An 18561-nucleotide genomic window follows, 5' to 3' on the forward strand; every position below is an offset into this window, starting at 1 on the left:
TCACAAGGCATAGATAGTGAAGTCCAGAAGTCTTGTTTGTTTGATTCTTTATTTTTCAATCAGAAGAAAAACGAACAGCCGACGCGTTTTGTCCCCAAACAGGACTTCTTCAGGGCTGTGTTTATAAGAAAAACATATAAAACATACAATTAAAATGATGCACCATTGTATAACTCATTATGAGGGGTATATATATAGGGGCGTATGTCTTGTTTTTCACCATCAGGGGCTATACGTACTGACGGTGGGCAGCACATGGGCTTTGGATGATACTTCATCTTCCTTTCTCTAGCGGTAAGTGGACATGCAAAACGTCTGTGTTATCGATAGTTGCCTACCACTACTTGGTAATGCTCGTTACCGTAACTTGAGACATGCTGGCTTTGGGACTGGCTTCAAGATGTGCTAAATTTATACATTTTGATGCTTTAGAATGCTATTAACTTAGTGTATTTTAGACACCGTATGTTTACGAGGCTTCATTTTACTTTGTTTACATTTCTCTCTCGTGGTAGATGTTAATACACAATATCTGCGGCTTTGCTAGTGTACAGCCGTGACTTTGTATTGCTCGGTTGCATAACTTGGGTTATACTGTTTTCTCGATCGGCTTCAAGAATGTGTTAATTCTACATTCTTGATGTTGTTACGATAGTCATTACCGTTGTGTGCTTTAAACACCGGTGTCTAGGAGGATCAACCTTCACCCCATTTGTAAATAACCATCTGTTTGATAAGCTTCTTGTTAAGCCCGCTTGTATGCACCTAATTGTTGTACGGGGGCTCAAGATGCGGATGGAGTTCTGATCAGCATGGACTGACTCCTTATCCCCGCATTTATTCACATGCATCTGGGCGCCCATTACCTTGGGATAGGACATTTACCAACTAATATGTAACCTTTTTATAGACCTCGGAAGCCTTTTCAGCTTGTATTTGTTTGTTACCCATTCTTGTTCTCTTTTCCACACATAATTGTATCTCTGCACTTTTTCTCTCCTTTTCTTTTTGATGCTCAGGAATCCGGCGGAGCTACAGGAAAAACATTTCAAAGTTACACATATCCCACTTGGAGGGGTCTGTTATGTAGGCTCAGGTAAATTATATACGCTCTATGTGTCTCATTTGGTTCTTCTCCTTAGATCTTAGCTAGATTCTTCTCTTTTCTTATGACAATATCTTATTCATATGGATATAGGTGCACAACCTATGGATGGTGCACCGCGGATATTTTGATCTACATCCTGACTACAAGTGATCTTCCCAACTTGACATACACATCTAGGTAAGCCTCACGTACATGACAGTTCAAATAATTAGGTCTTGGTAACCATGCCAGTGCTATTTATATATCATATAGCACTTATATAATAGAGAACACCATAGAGATCCCAGCCTTTACCTGTTTAGACTGTAGAATAGTACCCCCAGCCACCGCCTATTTAGACTGTAGAATAGCATCCCCATTGTTCAATATTTCCTTTTTCTGCTTTTTCATTTCTTCTGTCCTCTAGTGAAATTTCAAGCCCGGCTGTACAATAATTCTGGAGGATAGAACTTCTATACAGATCCACAGGTGTTGCTGTCACACTTTCGAGCTCGGCTGCACATCAACCCTGGTGGATTGGAACAATACATAGACCTCCAACGTTTATACAATTCTATGTGAGCCACTCATTTTTATATTCCTTTTTTTTTCCCCCCACTTCTCATCTCCCCCTCCCCGGTTTCTATTGACAGGGCCTTAGTCACTGACCTCACATGGGGTCTGTCTTCCTTTGTTCCTCCTTAGTGAGCCTGTGATATACATTTGGTTTACTTGTCTCATATTGTTTTCCTTTTTATTTTTTCTTTCATATTTTCCTTATCCGAGTCTTGTTTGGAGCTACGAGTTTAACTTTCTCCAACGGGTGTTCACCACACGTTCACTCTTGTCGCCAGGAATTTATTTCTTCATTCCTTGGTAGGTGTGTGTGTGCATCCCTTATATTTTCATTTTTTGATGGTGACCATAATTTATTTCTCATGTCAATTTCTAGTACTATTAAATTTCCATTTTTCTAAACGTGCTCTCTTATGCCTGAATTATATGGTTAGAATGCTTTCCTGTTTATGATGAACTCTGACTGATCAAGAATGTGTGTCATCGGATTCTGATAGATGTACTTGTTGATGTTCAATTTCTCTGAAACCCTCTCAAAGATTTAGTCTGCATATTAGTTTGTACAGTTCAATTGAATTTGTCTGGGGTAGGCCATATATAGACTGGCTTTTAAATGTAAGCAAACAGGATCATGCTTCTTGTACTATTTTACATGAATGTTCTTTTAATTTGTGACTATTGTGGCTCGGCTGAGTTATACAATGGTGCATCATTTTAATTGTATGTTTTATATGTTTTTCTTATAAACACAGCCCTGAAGAAGTCCCGTTTGGGGACGAAACGCGTCGGCTGTTCGTTTTTCTTCTGATTGAAAAATAAAGAATCAAACAAAAAAGACTTCTGGACTTCACTATCTATGCCTTGTGATGAAAATTGATATTGTTTCATAATGGTGCACCTGTGCTTTTTTCTGTAACATCCACCAATCATCCTGGACATTAACATCACCCGAACCAACCATCTCTCTGTAATATCTCTGGAGATGGTTGAATACGGACTACCTATTATGTGAAGTAGACCAAATGATGAATTGGGCAGCACAGGAAAAGTAACTGATGGACATTTTTTACATATAGGGTAAATGTCCGGTTGTTTGCTCTAAGTTGGAAGTATACACATAGTCATCTCTACACACACATAGCCTTCTTGTTGTTAAAGACCCACTGTTACTTTTTGTGTTTTCTATAGCTTGTCAGGGGGATTGTAACTGTGTTGTGGTCGTTAAACATTCCCTCGGACACTCTACCTATCTTTTTGTTTGTTGTTGTTCTTCAGTCACCTCACCATATTGCACACATCTTCTGCAACAGTCACTGGTGGTATTCCATGAATGTACAGGGTGTCTGTGATGCCAGTGGTAGATTCATTGATGTGCTTGCAGAGTACACATATGTCTGAACCCTCAGCTACATCTGAATCTGGGTAACAGGGCAATTGCACAGAACAGAGAGCAGGGTATGCAAGTTTGTGATCAGCTGGTTACCATTTTTTCCACCTGAGCAACCGGTTGTGTTACGGACAACATGTGTTTTGCAGTCTGTTGTCAATGATGATATTTGGATATTTAACAATATGTCCGAAATTCCATCATGAGACTATTTTGCAAGCCCCACTCTAGGAAGTTAAACAACAGCTGGCAACAGGAGTCAAAAGAATGGCCGTGGAATATGCCATGTGCAGATGCCAGCAAATAGAATTGGAAATTTGTTATGTCTGTGCATGTGTGAGACCTCCCAGTACCTTTTGATAATTGGGGCCTGATTCACAAAGGGACTTCACTTTTGCATTGTGGAGGATTTGCCCCCAACTACAATAACCATCCCACAAATTAGGGCCCCCACAATGAGTAATATGAAAATCAGACCCCTTGTGTGTGTGGGTACACAGCACCGCTACTCCCGACTTTTGTATAACACTACAGTCAACACTGAGGGGAGAGTAAATTGTGGACTGCACGTACCATGTACCATGATGCAAAGAAGCAAACTTGCCTGGGATGTGATGTGTCTGGCCACACCCTTTGCCTGCCCAAACGTATTTACATTGCCTATTCTATCATTTGTCTCACGTTCCTAAGGTTCCTTTTTGTAAAAATTGCGTTCCAGACCATTTTTGGGATCTGCTCTTCATGCGGAGAGTACGCACTCGGGCCAGAGAGTCTGAAAAATGTCCAGAACCAACAATTTTCAAACATGCATATAAGAAATGTTAGGCAGGAAATACATCACAGGAAGATGTGGCAGCCATTTTATGTTCATTCTAAGTCACCCTCTGCACCAGATCAGATCCTCTGCCATCCTGCTGTTCTGTACACACCGAAACTGACCCCAACATGACTCAGGGACTTGAGGAGAGAGCACCCACTTTCACCGAAAGGGAATTGGAAGAGTTAGCAGAGGGGGTACTAGAAAAGTACCCTCAGTTAAATGTTAAATGTTGTATACTTGTAAAGCGCACAGCTGCCACAGCAAAGGGGCGTCCTGGCACTGTATACCGCTGGGGAACCCATCCTGGCTTTCCCTGTGAGATGGTCCCTCCTCTGAATCTACAAGGTGAAGACAAGCATCCCCGGCGCTGATGGGGCCGTTAGTAGAGATTAAGCAAGCTATTGCCCAGAGTTGCTGAGTGGGACCCATGGTTGGAGTAGGCACCGAGGCGAGAACTATCGAGTCCGCTGACCATGGCCCAAGACCCTGCCGTGTCGGGAATCGAACCCTGGTCCCGGGCCGACCTCTGCTTCCGGGTCTGCCGCCTCTAACCAGTGAGCCACACCACTCCAGCTATATGGGGACCTAAGGACCAGCTGAGTAAGCAGCGCACACCAGAATCTGGACCACCACTGCAGAGCGCTGCAGTACAGTGGGGATGTATGACTGGTGGGGCAGGGCATGCCGAAAGGGCTGGGAGGAACTAAAATGCTGGTCCATGTTGAAGTTCCAGAAAATATTAGTCCAGTCCTCCCAGTACCATGTGCACTAGCCCCGCCTCTCGCCACTGTGAAAGAGTCCAGAGGGCAGTCTGGCCGACCCTTCATAGCTTGTAAGTGCATCAACTGCAATATGTGTCTGAAAGTTTGTGCTGTGAGGGATATCAGAGCTGTACCATCAGGTGTCCAAGGTGTCCCATGTCTCCATTTAGCCAATCTGTGTAAATGCAGCAGTCATTATAAGGCCAAACGCTCACTGTAGCACAGAGAATGTACTGCGCGGAGATGTCCCCAGGGCAGGTCACACCGCAACTTGGGTTTGCCACTAGCCCCTCCCTGACTCTAAAGGCCCCCTTTCCATTGGGGTAACCAGCTGCATCCCCTGCTACTAATCCCCCACCAAGTAATTGCCAGGAAGACCCAAGCGAAGACTCTGACCCCCGACATACCACACTCCTCATGTCAGACCCAAACCCCTCCCTGTATTGTGATTCCTGTGGCTGCATCCCAGGAAGTGATGGGGGCAAGTGAGGGGCAACCAGACATCTCCTCTCGGATCATAATGAAGCTCTGTGATGTGGTGTGTATGTTCCAAGAGGAACATGCAAGATCCATTGCCACTCTCACTGCCTCTATCACTTCCTTGGGTGCAGCCATGTTGTCTTCCCTAGCACAACGCCCCTCCCAAACCACCCTCAATGTGTCTCCCTGCATGTTGCCCCACATTGTTTCCCCGTACCACTTGTGGTGTCTGGTCACAATTGTCAGCTGTTAACTCCACACAGCACTGACATCAATAAGATATAATGTTAACAGACAAACATGTATTAAAAGGTAAATGATATTTGAAGGAAGGGGTAATTAGGGTGAACGGCTCCGCCTACCTTTGGTTACACCTTCATTGTTAGGCCCATCATCCACCATGTGTTTGATTTGGTCTGTTGACTAATCTAACGGAGTGTACCTCAACATGCAAACGAGATTTCTCCTTTGCACATTACATCATATCACTGTATTGCAGAGGTAATATGTGAGATGTCTAATAGTCAGGTACACGTTGGTGAACATTTGTGCTTCCCTCCCCCGGGAGTCACAATTCCTATTTAGGACTGGGAGATCACACATTTGTTCGGTGCAATCTTTGTGTGACCTGCATTGCCATTACACATGTACGTCATCTAGGTAGACTTTAGCTCTCACTGGATGAGGCCTTGTACAACACACATCCTGAACTCATGTATTTAACCTGTTGCTCATATATGAGAATACTGTAGAAGAGGAGGCAAGCTGAATACAACCTTTGGCTAGTATCACACATTGTGGTAAAGAGCAGAAACTTGGATGGTTGCCGCCTACACTGGATTTACATTGTGAAGTTCAGCCACCACATGTATACATTTAATTTCCTCTACATCCACCTTAGCAGCCCATAAACCCCTCCCCAAACACAACCCAACTGGCATCAGTGTGACCTTCATCCACATCAATTTCCTTACATTTGGGTCCTGGGATTTTGCTTGAGAGTTTTGATGTCACTGACTTACAATCCAATTCTGGCTACTCCACTTCATATGACAGAATATAGTCTATTATGTACATACTGCACTCACTTACCATACATTTAGAGTCATCCTTTCACTAGTCAACATCTTGTGATATGGTTTGCTGTAATGTACCATATGTGGGCATATTGAGATTGGGGACAACAATAATGTTAGACACACACAACATATTGTGGACATTAAGTCCACATTTTATGAGCATTCAGATACATCATTCTGGGGTTTACTTATCACGGTCCCGCATCCGTACAGGGTGTGATTCCTGAGCAGATGTCACAGCTGACCTTGTAGCAGATGTCACTGTGGGGACTGTATTCCTAGACAACATCATTGGGCCTACATAGATATGTGTGTTTGTCAGTTAACATTCCAGTTGCCACATGTGATGCACTAGATTATAGAGTTCAGTTCACAGGAGGCAGACTGTCCATGGGTTGTCTGCTACCAATGGAGGCTTTTGAACCTACCACCTGACCACTTTTGCTTACCAGTTTGTGATGGTATAATGGATTGCTGTGGCTGATGTTGTTGCCTCCCAAGAGATGCAGGGACCTCTGCTACAGTGGGCGACTGTACCCCAGCTGCATGTGGCAATAGAAGAGAACCAAGAAAAGTCACTAAACAAAAAACTCACATGTGCAACTTGTCACAAATATCCTCACTACATTAATGCTACATTGAAGGGGCATTTTGTCAATTGTTATTTATCAGTGTTAGGTAAATAGATCAGCAGGGCTAGGACCCTGTTTGGATTGAGGAAATTAGATTTGCATTTTCATCATAATGGATTCTGGTCAGTGGCGTAGCAAGGTCAGGTGGTACCCGGTGCGGAAATTTTCTTGTCAACCCAGGCTTGACAAAATGGCAAAACTATGTGTTTAAAACACATATTGTTGCCATTTTGTCACCCCCTCAGTGATGACACTGAGGGGGTGACACACCCACCGCACCCCCCTTTCTACGCCACTGATTCTGGTATTTGTTGTGCAACGTACGAAAGGAGACACATGAGGCTCCGAATCACCATGCTTCTTACACATACTTAGGATATTCTCCATAGTCACAATTGTGGTGCAATGTAGACAGACATTTCATATCCATGTTATTGTCATCACATTTACCTGGTACCACATTGCGGAGATTACTCACAGGCAGCCCATGGAGCATGTGGGGGTGCATTGTGTTGGGGACATCCTCCTCTAGTGGCGTGAGGTGGGGTCGAGATTGTACACCATGGAGAACTCTGGCCACCTCAATCCTGGCGTACTTCTCCTTCACCCACCTCTTCCTCATGTCAATTACAGGGCGTACATCCTCCCCCCACGCAGTGAATGTACCCCAACGCTGTGACTGCAGTGGTTAAATGCTGTAATAGAGCTGCCTTTTGTGTGCCACTGGTGCTGTAAGGGGGGGGAGACCATGGAGCCTTTTGCCGTGCCTAACAATGAACTCCAGGATCATGGTGGTCTCCTCCTCATTATAGTTTTTTTCCTCCTCTGGGGTAGCATTTTTTGAGGCAAGGTGCAGAGCAGGCATGCAGGAACTCTGTTATGCCAAACCTGGGCCTCGTTTGTGTGCTGCTTTTATTTGGTTTGTAGTGGAGGTCTGGCAGGTGGTGTGAATTGACTGCAGGTGTAGGTGATTACACTGCATCCGGCATGAGCCAGAGATTACACCCCGACTGCGTAGATTCCACTCTGACTGCAGAGATCCCTGTCAGACTGCGGGCGTAAAGATACGACTCGTAAATGACCCCCGTGAATACCAAATGTCACTTTTTTCTCAGATTACCTTTGTGAATCGGACCCTTAGTTTATTTCTATTTTCCTCGGTCGCATAAGCCAACGAGACAAATATATGAGGTGGTGCACATGTTCTCCTACCATATTAAATGACAAGATATTGTTTAATGAAGTTAATGTTTGATTACAGTTGGTAACTTGATACATACAGACTACTTAGGTAAGTTGTAGAGAACAATTTGGGATGTGTGAAAACACTGTCGTTGTGAAACTAATATAAAATGTAAATGTATTTGTAAACAATTCAAAGTTTATTGTTGGCAGTGCTATTATGACCCTTTGAGACTACTCTGGCTGCCTTTACTGCTATAAAGTTAAAATGCGATAAAGAAATATTGGAAAGAAAAAGTCAACCACACATACTGGTTGCTCCATCTTTCCCTCGCCGGATGGGCCAAGATTTAACTAGAAAAGCTAGGATACATAAGCATGAATAAAAACCAATAAACAGAGCATTACCAGATGGTTCTGCCAAAGAGGAAATTTTTATGTGCACGTTTTTACTCATAAGTATATACAACATTTAACTCTCTGAGTGCAAGACATAGTTCTTCATTGTCAACCAATGTTTTATGTATCACCACATACTGCTACACTACTCAGGCAGTTTAGTTTCAGCCATTCACTTTGACTATGCAGGTTGTCACTTGGGGTGTCAGTTCCCAAACAATACGAGGCTGATGGGTCATCATACTATGAACTTGATTACGAGTTAGCCAGATTAAGTGGAGGGATACTGTGTGGCTGGAATTAGTATTTTTGGCTGGTATTCCCATACAAATTCAAATTTATTTATTATGATAACGGAACTCAAAAGAGATCCACATAAGAATTCATAAAGTCATACAACAAAATTCCATAAAAAGTACAAAGAAAATATACATAGTATTAAGTAATCAATATAATGTTAAAAAGCATTTAAAGAAATAAAATAATTTAAAACAAAACATTTCATCGGGGGGATTAAGCATTGCTTCAATGAAATCATAAGCAGTACGAATGCCCAGTTGGAGGCACATAGGTCTTAGCCATTTACGTCTAAATGCCATAAGGGCCGGACAAACGAAAACAACATGGTACATATCCTGGGTATTAAGGTTACAATGATTACAGATATCTGAACTACCATACCATTTGGACAGAAGGCAATTTAACGGGAGCAAATTATACCTTAACAGCAGCATAAATCGCCTAATTCCATGAGGAAGATTCCAACATATGTATGGTTGGGGAGTTTTTATTTTACAAAATTTACCAATAGGGAACATTCCACTCACCGCTTTACTGGTCCCACTATCAACTCTAAAGCTCAGCTCCCAAGAGGCAGATTTTAAAGATAACTTCAGTTGGGTGTCAGATAATGTGAAAAGACTTTGTTTGTCTAGCTGTAGTAGCGCAACAGCCTGTCGGAAATTCCTCACAATGGAGGAATGAGCGTTAAAGGAACCCAACAACTCATTTTTTATTAGGTATCTCAATGTGCCAGGCATTCCTCTTGCAATGTTATAGACCCAACGCACCACACTCGCAGATGCCTGAGCCCGAGAGCTGCGCAATCCAAATTCTCGTCTTAAAGAGGAGGTAGAATTTGCGGTACTGACAGAGGCTAAATTGCGTAATATTTTTCCTTCAGTAGAATCTAAAAAATTCCAGCATGCCATGTCCACTATTTCTAATCCATAGATTAGGGATGCAGGGATTTTTGCTCGGAAAACCTCGAGCAATATGGAAAAATGCCTTCTGCCAGTCGCTTTGTAGAGGGAAATAAGACTCTTCCCTTGAACAAGGGCTTTTCTGTTGTTATTCTCCGTGTGGGCTTTTTCACTAAGATTGTTCATGACAATCTTACCAAGGAAGGGATAAGATTTCACTACTTCCAATCTTTCACCCCCAATGGACCAGTAGTAATTTTCATATTTGGAATTTCTCTTTCTCTGAAAGCACATTGTTTTACTCTTTGAGATATTGATTTTTAAAAAGTGAGCCTTAGCGTAGGAGGACAGGGCTTGTAAGCGGTTATTCAAACCTTTTGGGGTGAGGTCCAAGATTAAGATATCATCTGCGTACATTAAGCACGCTATTGGAGCTCTCCCCAAAAGTGGAGCAATACCATTACTGGTTGATAAAATAGCTTTGGGGAGGTCGGCGATATATAGGGAGAATAACAGGGGAGCCAATAGACAGCCCTGTTTCAGACCATTATCTGTGGGTATAACCCTAGACAGTCCTCGCTCGCCACCCATTAAAACTCTGCACCAAGTATCTGTATGTAGTGCGATAACTAATTTTAATAAACTAGATGGTATCTCTAATTTGGTTAACTTACTCCACAGCAGGGGCCTATCCACTTTATCAAAAGCCGTAGAGAAGTCAATGAAAGCCCCAAATACACCCCCTCTACGAACTGAAACATATTTTTCAACTAGGATTTGAAGAGCAGTAAGATTATCCAAAGTACCATGCTGTTTCCTAAATCCAGTCTGTTCCAACGGGAGTATTGCAGATTTCGTTACCCAATCATTTAAACTATTCAATAAACATTTAGAAAAAACTTTGCCTATGGCATCTAAGAGGGCTATTTGTCTATAATTTTGAGGTAAGTCTCTAGCCCCCTTTTTATGGAGCGGGATTAGTAAACTCCCCTTCCAAGAATGTGGAACCGTGCCATTAATAAAGCAAAGTTTAAAGACTGGGTATAAGATTTTTCCCCATAACGTGCTATAGGATTTTAGCACGGAAATTGGGATTTCATCTGGGCCTAGTGCACCAGATGAGCGTAAAGCTTTGATTGCTGCAACTATTTCTAATTCAGAAGGAGGGTCATATGGGGTTGAATCCTCCTGCAGTTTATCAGGACAGAACTTCTCATCATTGCTATTATATAGTTGTTGTATAAAATCAACCCATGTCTGCTCGTTAATGGATATAGGAGAGGGTCTGGATCGCACCCCACATCCTTCTCCAATTAATGACCAGAAAGACTTTACCTGCCCATTCTTAGATGCCTCATGAAGCTTAACCCAGAGAGCATCTTCTTTCTCCCGTTTTAATCTAACCTTTAACCTATTTCTTCTTCTTCTCAGAAGAGAAATTCTCTGCCTACGTTCAGGAATAAAGGAAAGATATTGAGCCCTGACTAATTTATTTATTTCTTTATTTAGGTAACGAAGGTCAGGAGGGATTTTAGGAATTGGCTTTCTTGATTGTGGCTTTCGAACTTTAGTTTTTAAAGTTTGTAAAAGAGACGCAAAATAAAATAGCTCTCTACCTTCCCATGAACTTAAATTCTCAGCTGTGTGTTCTAATATATTAGACAAACTTCTAATGGACCCTAAATTCCAATAACATTTCCCTTTATTATTAATGTTCAATAAATCATTACCAATTTTCCATGAATCCCTTTGAGATGATGTTATATTTAGTGTTAAAAGTAGAACATTATGATCACTAAGATCAGTAACTAGAACGGAAAAATCATCTAAGAAACAAAAGAAGGTACTATCAACTATCATATAGTCGAGGATAGAACCACCATTTCCTAATTTGTGAGTGAAATGGGCGGGAATATCCGAAGGGAACCTTCCATTAATTATAATGCAGTCTACCTCGGATAAACTCTCTAATATTAATTTCCCTCTTTTATTTATTTTAATGCTCTCCGGAAAGATAGCTTTAGGTATTCCCATACCTAAATCCTAATATTCAAAATGTTTCCCTCAAATGAGGAATAGCATGCAGAACTGGAAATATTGGGTCCAAATCGCATGTTTTTTCACCTTCCAGACCAAACACCAAATAAAACTTCAAGTCTTTACCCAATGGAGCAAGTGGTAAATGAGTGTAAGGGCTGCACAGAGGCTTGTGGGGCAAGGGTGGCATGTCGTGGATGATAAATACAGGCCACAACAGGGTTCAGCAGCTGTCAGCAGTGTTGCCTGAACCCCTTGCCTGTTCTACTAGAATGTGGGGTCCTTTATGCCTGGGCCTCTGTGCTTTTCCCAGGATTGTTGCTGTTCACAGGGTGAGAGTGGGTTGTGGGATATTTTCTTGAAAGAGGTGATGGCAGCCGACTTGCATTCGTCCCACCCTAGCTCCGGGCAAATGCAAGTCGGCTGCCTACAACTCTCCTGGACCAACGACGTGCTCCGCCTCCCCCGTCAGCCTTAGACTGTGTATCTAGGGGTCTACAGTACTCCCCAGTACAAGTCTACTATGGTACTCCCTACCGTGTCTGGTAATTAACTCACAGAACTTCAATACCAGACCGTAGTGCGCCATTCACATTTAGTTACTTCGGTCCTGATGAAGTGCCAAGTGATCAGTTAGTGGCAATCTGGGCACGAAACATGTTGACAAACTTCACCTTGACAGCCCTTTAGGAACACTACTCCCACAAGGGGCACTCGCACCGCTTTTAACCAGGCTAGAACTACCTAAACCATTAAACTTGACCTAAGTAGGACTGCTCCAGACAAATTTAAATTTATTTCACTCTCCTGTGCACTACTCAGCCCCGGCACCTGTGCGCATCTAACGGCTTCTTTGAAAAGATCTCCGATAAAGAACTCCGTTAACCGGAGCCCGTCAGGCATTGCAGCGCCGGCCTGACGAGGGACAAACGCCGTATGATGAAGCATGACATCCCCTGGGGTGTGTGAGGGCATCACGAAGAAGGACCTCCCGGTCCCCCACGCTCAGCCAGGAACTGCACACCCCCTTCAGACAGGCACTTATCAGCACAGTGGTGACCAGGGGTGTTGCTGCAGGGGTTGGGCAGGTGTTGAGCTATGCTGTAGCCTGCTTCCCTTGTACTGCCACCATCACTGCTTTTGGGTAATCAGAGTCCAGTGTCACGAGGTCCAGAATTACCAGAACCAGAGCTTTCAGCTCAGTATCTTGAGTTCACCTGACAACTGGCAAAGTGGTATCCCTCGTAGTTTCCCCAGGTAATACCGCCTGGCATATGTTCATTCAGGCCTAAAGATAGTGAAACACTATCACTAGATTCAATATATTTGCAGTGATGACTCTTCTCACAGGGTTATATGTCACAATATTGAGAACAAAAATATTCTGATTCGAAAATGTAGCTGCTTACACATAAACTACAATCATATAGATTTTCTGTATTCTCTACATAATACAGCACCGTAATATCAACAACAGAAATATCGACAATTTGTTTTTCATTAAAAAAATAATATAGACTTAAAAAATAAACAAAAACAAAATATAATTTTCCAAACAGCACAATAAAATGACACAAAATATCGAAATCATAAATATGGACAACAAGAATAATAACAAAGCATATTAAAATGTACATGAATACATTTATAAACCAACAAACGCACAAAACCAGCTATTACACATATCTCCATCGAAAGTAACATCTACTTAATGACACATAGCACAAAAAATTATTACTGTACCAATCACATTCAAAACTACAAATGGTAACAAATAAAAAACTTCAAGACACACCAAAAACAATAAAAGCTTGCCAAACCAGCTTGGTGACAGCAGAGAAAGTTATTTGCATGACAGCAGGGCCAGGCTGGCCTTTTATCTTATCTGGCATTTCCCTGGGGGTGAGAGGACTGGAGCCATGGGTGGCTGGGTTTTTGAAGGTCTGTATTTACCCTAGTGCCTGTGTCACTCTCTTGCTTTATAGGGTTTATAGCAGCAGGCATAGGAGGGGCATGAAGAGAGAGAGAGAAAGAGAATAAGGAGAGATAGCAAAGGAAAGAGACAGGGTGGATCAGAGAGGAATGTGGAACAGAGCTAAGAATGAGAGACTAGATGCCAAGAGTGTGTGTGTGGGAGAGGGAGGGGCTCTGCTTTTAACATTTTTTCCAGGGCATCTTGTGGATACAGTTTGGCCTGCATGGTAGAACAAACTACAAGACAAACTAAAGTAACTTCACACATTTATTTAAGGATAAAAAATATATTTAAACTAACAACTTCTTAGAAATTCTTAAATTTAATGTTAGATGATAATTATACATTAAAATGAAACCTTTCTGGTTACATACACCCCAATAAAAGATATATGTAAACTTTTGAAGAAAATAGAAGAGTTCACAACTCGAGAAGAAAAACAATCTTTAAATGAAAAATATCACAGTACAAATTGAAATTAAATGTAAGATCTCAGGAAAAATCTAAACCTGTCCCGCAAATCTATTTAACTCAAATGTATGTCACTTTCAGATCCCAAAATGCCAATTGAATTGCCCTATTGTAGGAAAGTGGAGTAGTATGCAGAGTCGGGGTTAGACTTTACCATGTAATACTATCCCAATACCCTAAAGATGGTTCTTGGATTCACACTAATAAATCCTAGGCTCAGTCCTGGTAGTGTGGCAACGAGCAGTCAGGCTTTACTAGAGCATGAGTTATGCATTTCAGAGTATCAACATGGATGATTAGTAATAGACACGACTCGACAGAAATCTGACACCAATTTATATAAATAGAATGTATATTTTTGCTTAATTTGGACACCAAAATGAATTGGAAGGTATACATATAGCCAGAGTTATACATTTTGAAGCAATATTAGATCAGTACAAAATAATACATGAAAAATACAACATTTTGGTCAATGGGAAAAAACGCTAGTGACAATCGGTCACTTGCAGGTTAAGGTCATGCAGGTTAAGGTCATGCAGGCCCCTGGACCAGGCCGCGACAGTCAGATCAGTTTTACTTAGCCTGTGGAGTCTGGGTGCAGAGTTGTTCTGGATGTCCGTGGTGCTGAACAGGAGCCACAGGGATGCTGGTTTTAATGCTTACATTGTGCTGCAAGAAACAGAATGCAAAAATACAACAGATACACAGCTCCTGAGGTTGGATGCAGTTGCATGGTGTTCCCTGTAGATGCAGCATTGAGGGGGGATTAGATGCTGGATTGACGACCAACAATCCTTAGCTGCGGTAAGCACAGCAAAAAGGTATTGGTACTTTGCTGGGTCCCACGGTATGAGGTAGCGGCCTGAAACCTTGTGGAAAACAAAACTATAACTCCCACAATGCACTGGACCACCTGGAATTGGGCAATACCATGGAAGGCCCGATGGCCAGCAATCCTTCGGATCCAATGAGTGTTGTTACCTGCAGTTTGCTAGTGCCACTAGTCCAGGAGAGTCTGAGGGTGCTTCTGACTTCCAGAGGGGGCCCTCTGTCAGGCAGTGCTGAGTTTTAGCCAAGGACGAGTCTCATTCACGCACTTCAAGTCTGTTGCTACAGGGACAAAGTCCTGTTGTCAGCGAAGCAGGTCTCCTCTTGGTCCTTTTTGATGCAAGTTGTTCAGATCAGAGGTTCTAGTGTTAGGGGTCCCTTAAATTCTAGATTAAGGGGAGTTAGGGGTGTGGGAGCTGGTAGCCAATGGACAACTACCCTTTTGCTTATAGTCTGCCCCTGAGTTGATCACATCTAGGGGTGTAGGTCATCTTTTCTACCCAGAACCCTCTATTCTGCCATTCCAAAAGATGGCAGAAATCAAATTGTGTTATACAGACTGGGCTGCTCACGCAAATGTAAATGTGAATGTAAATGTACAGGAATTTATATAGCGCAAATCACCGAGCGGTTTCTAAGCGCTTGCTTAGGGAACCCGTCCTGGTATTCCCCTGTGAGATAACCCCGGCAGGGTATCCGCAAGGTGAAAGCCAGGCATCCCGCCGCGAGGGGCCGTTGTGGAGATTAAGCAAGCTATTGCCCAGAGTCACAGAGTGTGAACCCATGAATCGAGTAGGCACCGGAGCGAGAATTGTCGAGTCCATGGACATTTTTAGGACTCAAGACCCCGCCGAGCCGGGAATTGAACCCTGGTCCCGGGCTGACCTCTGCTTCCAGGTCTGCCTCCTCTAACCAGTGAGCCACACTTCTCCACGCAGGAGGAGTGGGCAGCCTTTTGGGGGTGTACACCTCCCTGCATAATCATAGCCCTCCTGACCAGGTACGAATGAGCCTGGGGCAGGGGGAGGGCTGTTTCCTTGCCTGGGAGTCAGTCCTAATGCATAGCAGATGCAGTGCAACTTTTGAAGCTCACCGCCTTGATGTGCCACTTCACTAGCCTGCTTCGGAGGAGGGAGGTGCGACCTCTTTCTTGCCCAAAACCTTGTTCCGGACACCTGGGAGGGATCACACTGCCTCACAGAATTTCAGAATCCTGTCTTGGTGGCATTAGGTGCAGGACAGCACATGCTGGCCAGTTAGGGCACAGAGAAGCTCGGACAGTGCGCAGCCTTTAAGGCCGCCCCTTGGGTGCATGTCACGTTGCACAGGGGTGTGAAGGCACGTTGTTTGATACAACACATGACATATTTTGGTGGTACCATAATGGAGCTGCCAACCTCTAGAATGCCCAGGTGGCAGCCTATGTTATTCTATGGATCGAGAACACTTATAGTAGTTTCCAATGGGGTATGCCACTATAGGGACATATAGGTTTGCACTTACATGTCCTCACCCTTAATATACTGCACTCTGCTTCCTGGGCTTAGGAGACCTACCTTATATTATAGATATTGAATTTGACTGTGCCTCCCATGGTAAAGGCACAGTCGAGATCGAACTGTTTACACTGCTCCTGCAGTCTGCAATAGCAGGTCTGCTGTCAGTAGTTTGCTTGGGTCATTTAGGGTAGCACAAAACTGTGCCGCAGCCATGGTGACCCCTTTGCCACCTATGCCCTGGGGACCCTGGTACCATATTTAAGGAGCTTATAAGGGGGTAAAGTCTTTGACAATTTGGGATTACTAAGTCAAACATAACAGTTTGGGGAGGGAGCGCCAGTACTGCAGTCTGGGCAGTAGACTCTAGTGCCCTATCAGTATCATACCCATCAGCATTCGGAGCAAAAAGCGACTGAAAAATGTTCTAGCCAATGTACCAAGAATTTTCAGTCCTATTAAGGACAGGGAGGCGAGGATTACGCTTCTCTTTCTTTACTGAGAATTTCACAGTAGCTAATTGTTGAGATGGATTGTCCAATGACCACAGGCTCCAATTAAGATTTAAGATAAGATTTACTGGAAAGCACAACCTGGCGTCAGACCACTTTGAAGAGCCAGCAGCAACTGACTCAAAGCAAGTGACATCAACCTTACACTCTAAAACAGAACACAACAGCTAAGGTTCCATCATAACATATTCATAACTCTCTCTTCACAAGAAAAAACAAAGAAATAAATACAAAAAATACAATAAAACTGCCATAAACAAAAAAAAAGCATGGCATGTAAAAACTCATTAACAGAACGCACCTCCGGCTGGAGGAAATTCACACTGTCACATAATCTTGCAAGTAAGAGGGTGGTGTCTGGATCCTAACATCACCTTTTACAGTGGATCAATTCTCATTATCCAGAACCCCCCCCACCCCACAATCTCTCAGACAGATGGTCCGGCACTGCACTGAGAATACCAGAGCGGAGATCAGAGGCAACCTCATTATCAAGCACGAACATGGCTCCAGAACATCCTTCTTAATCACTTTCCCTTTTAACACACTTTCCACCTCTCTGATACAAAGTTACTCTACGCAAATTCCACCTTTCACCACCTTCAATGATCACAAAATACTTTCCTACCTTCTATACATGAAAAGGTAACTTAAATTTACTCAATCCACCCTTCACTATGCCAGATCTCAATTTGACCCACTCACCAACTTTGAATTTGGTAGAGACATTCCCATGCACAAACTGACCATCACATAGTATCCAATTTTTCAACCAAGCAGGGACCAACCAAGTACCTGGCAGACGTTCTCTCATGAGTTGAAAGGGACACTTGCAGGTAACACTATACATGGTGGTGCAATATGCCCACAACATCTCATCCACGAGTCGTTTGGTAGATTGACCATTCGACACCGCAAGTTGAATTGTCCCTTTTATTAAACTGTTGGCCCTCTTCACCATTCCATTGCCCATGGGATTGTAAAGAGTGGTACAAGAATGTCTTGAGAAAACACCACATTTCACAGGAAGTCAACTGCATCCCATTATCAGTCAGCAAAGTTTGGGGAACACCCTCATCAAAGATTTTCTCCAAGACAGCAATAGTAAACTTGTCTTAACATCTCTAATGAATTTAACTGTCAACTATCTGGAATGAACGTCCACAATAATAGCAGAAAATCGCATATCACCTGACAGTTTAAAATTGTTTAGACAAAGGACCTAGAAAATCTGGACAAATAGTGCTCCAAGCTTTCCAGGGATCCATGATCTGATCAGTGGCACTCTGGCTGCCCACCCTCGATCTTTTCTCACTCTCCTTACAAAGACTACAACCTTCCACCCACCTTTTGACCTGGTCATCCATCCCAGGCCACCAAAACTCTTCCTTATTTCTCCTGCTGGTCATGCCCTGCCCTAAACGCCCCTTATGAGCTATGCCAAAGATGTGAAATCCTAAACCAACAGGAGGCACAAATCGATCCCATCTCATAATCACATCCCATCGACACACTGATAACTCATCCAGCACCTTACAATAAGGACTAGCTGCTACAGACATCGTACTTTCTCTAAGAGCTCCCATCTTGATCATTGCAATGACTTCCTTCAAAATGGTGTCTGAACGCATTTC

This window comes from Lissotriton vulgaris, chromosome 3_2, assembly GCF_964263255.1.
Source record: "Lissotriton vulgaris chromosome 3_2, aLisVul1.2, whole genome shotgun sequence".
NCBI classification, from domain to species: Eukaryota; Metazoa; Chordata; class Amphibia; order Caudata; family Salamandridae; genus Lissotriton; species Lissotriton vulgaris.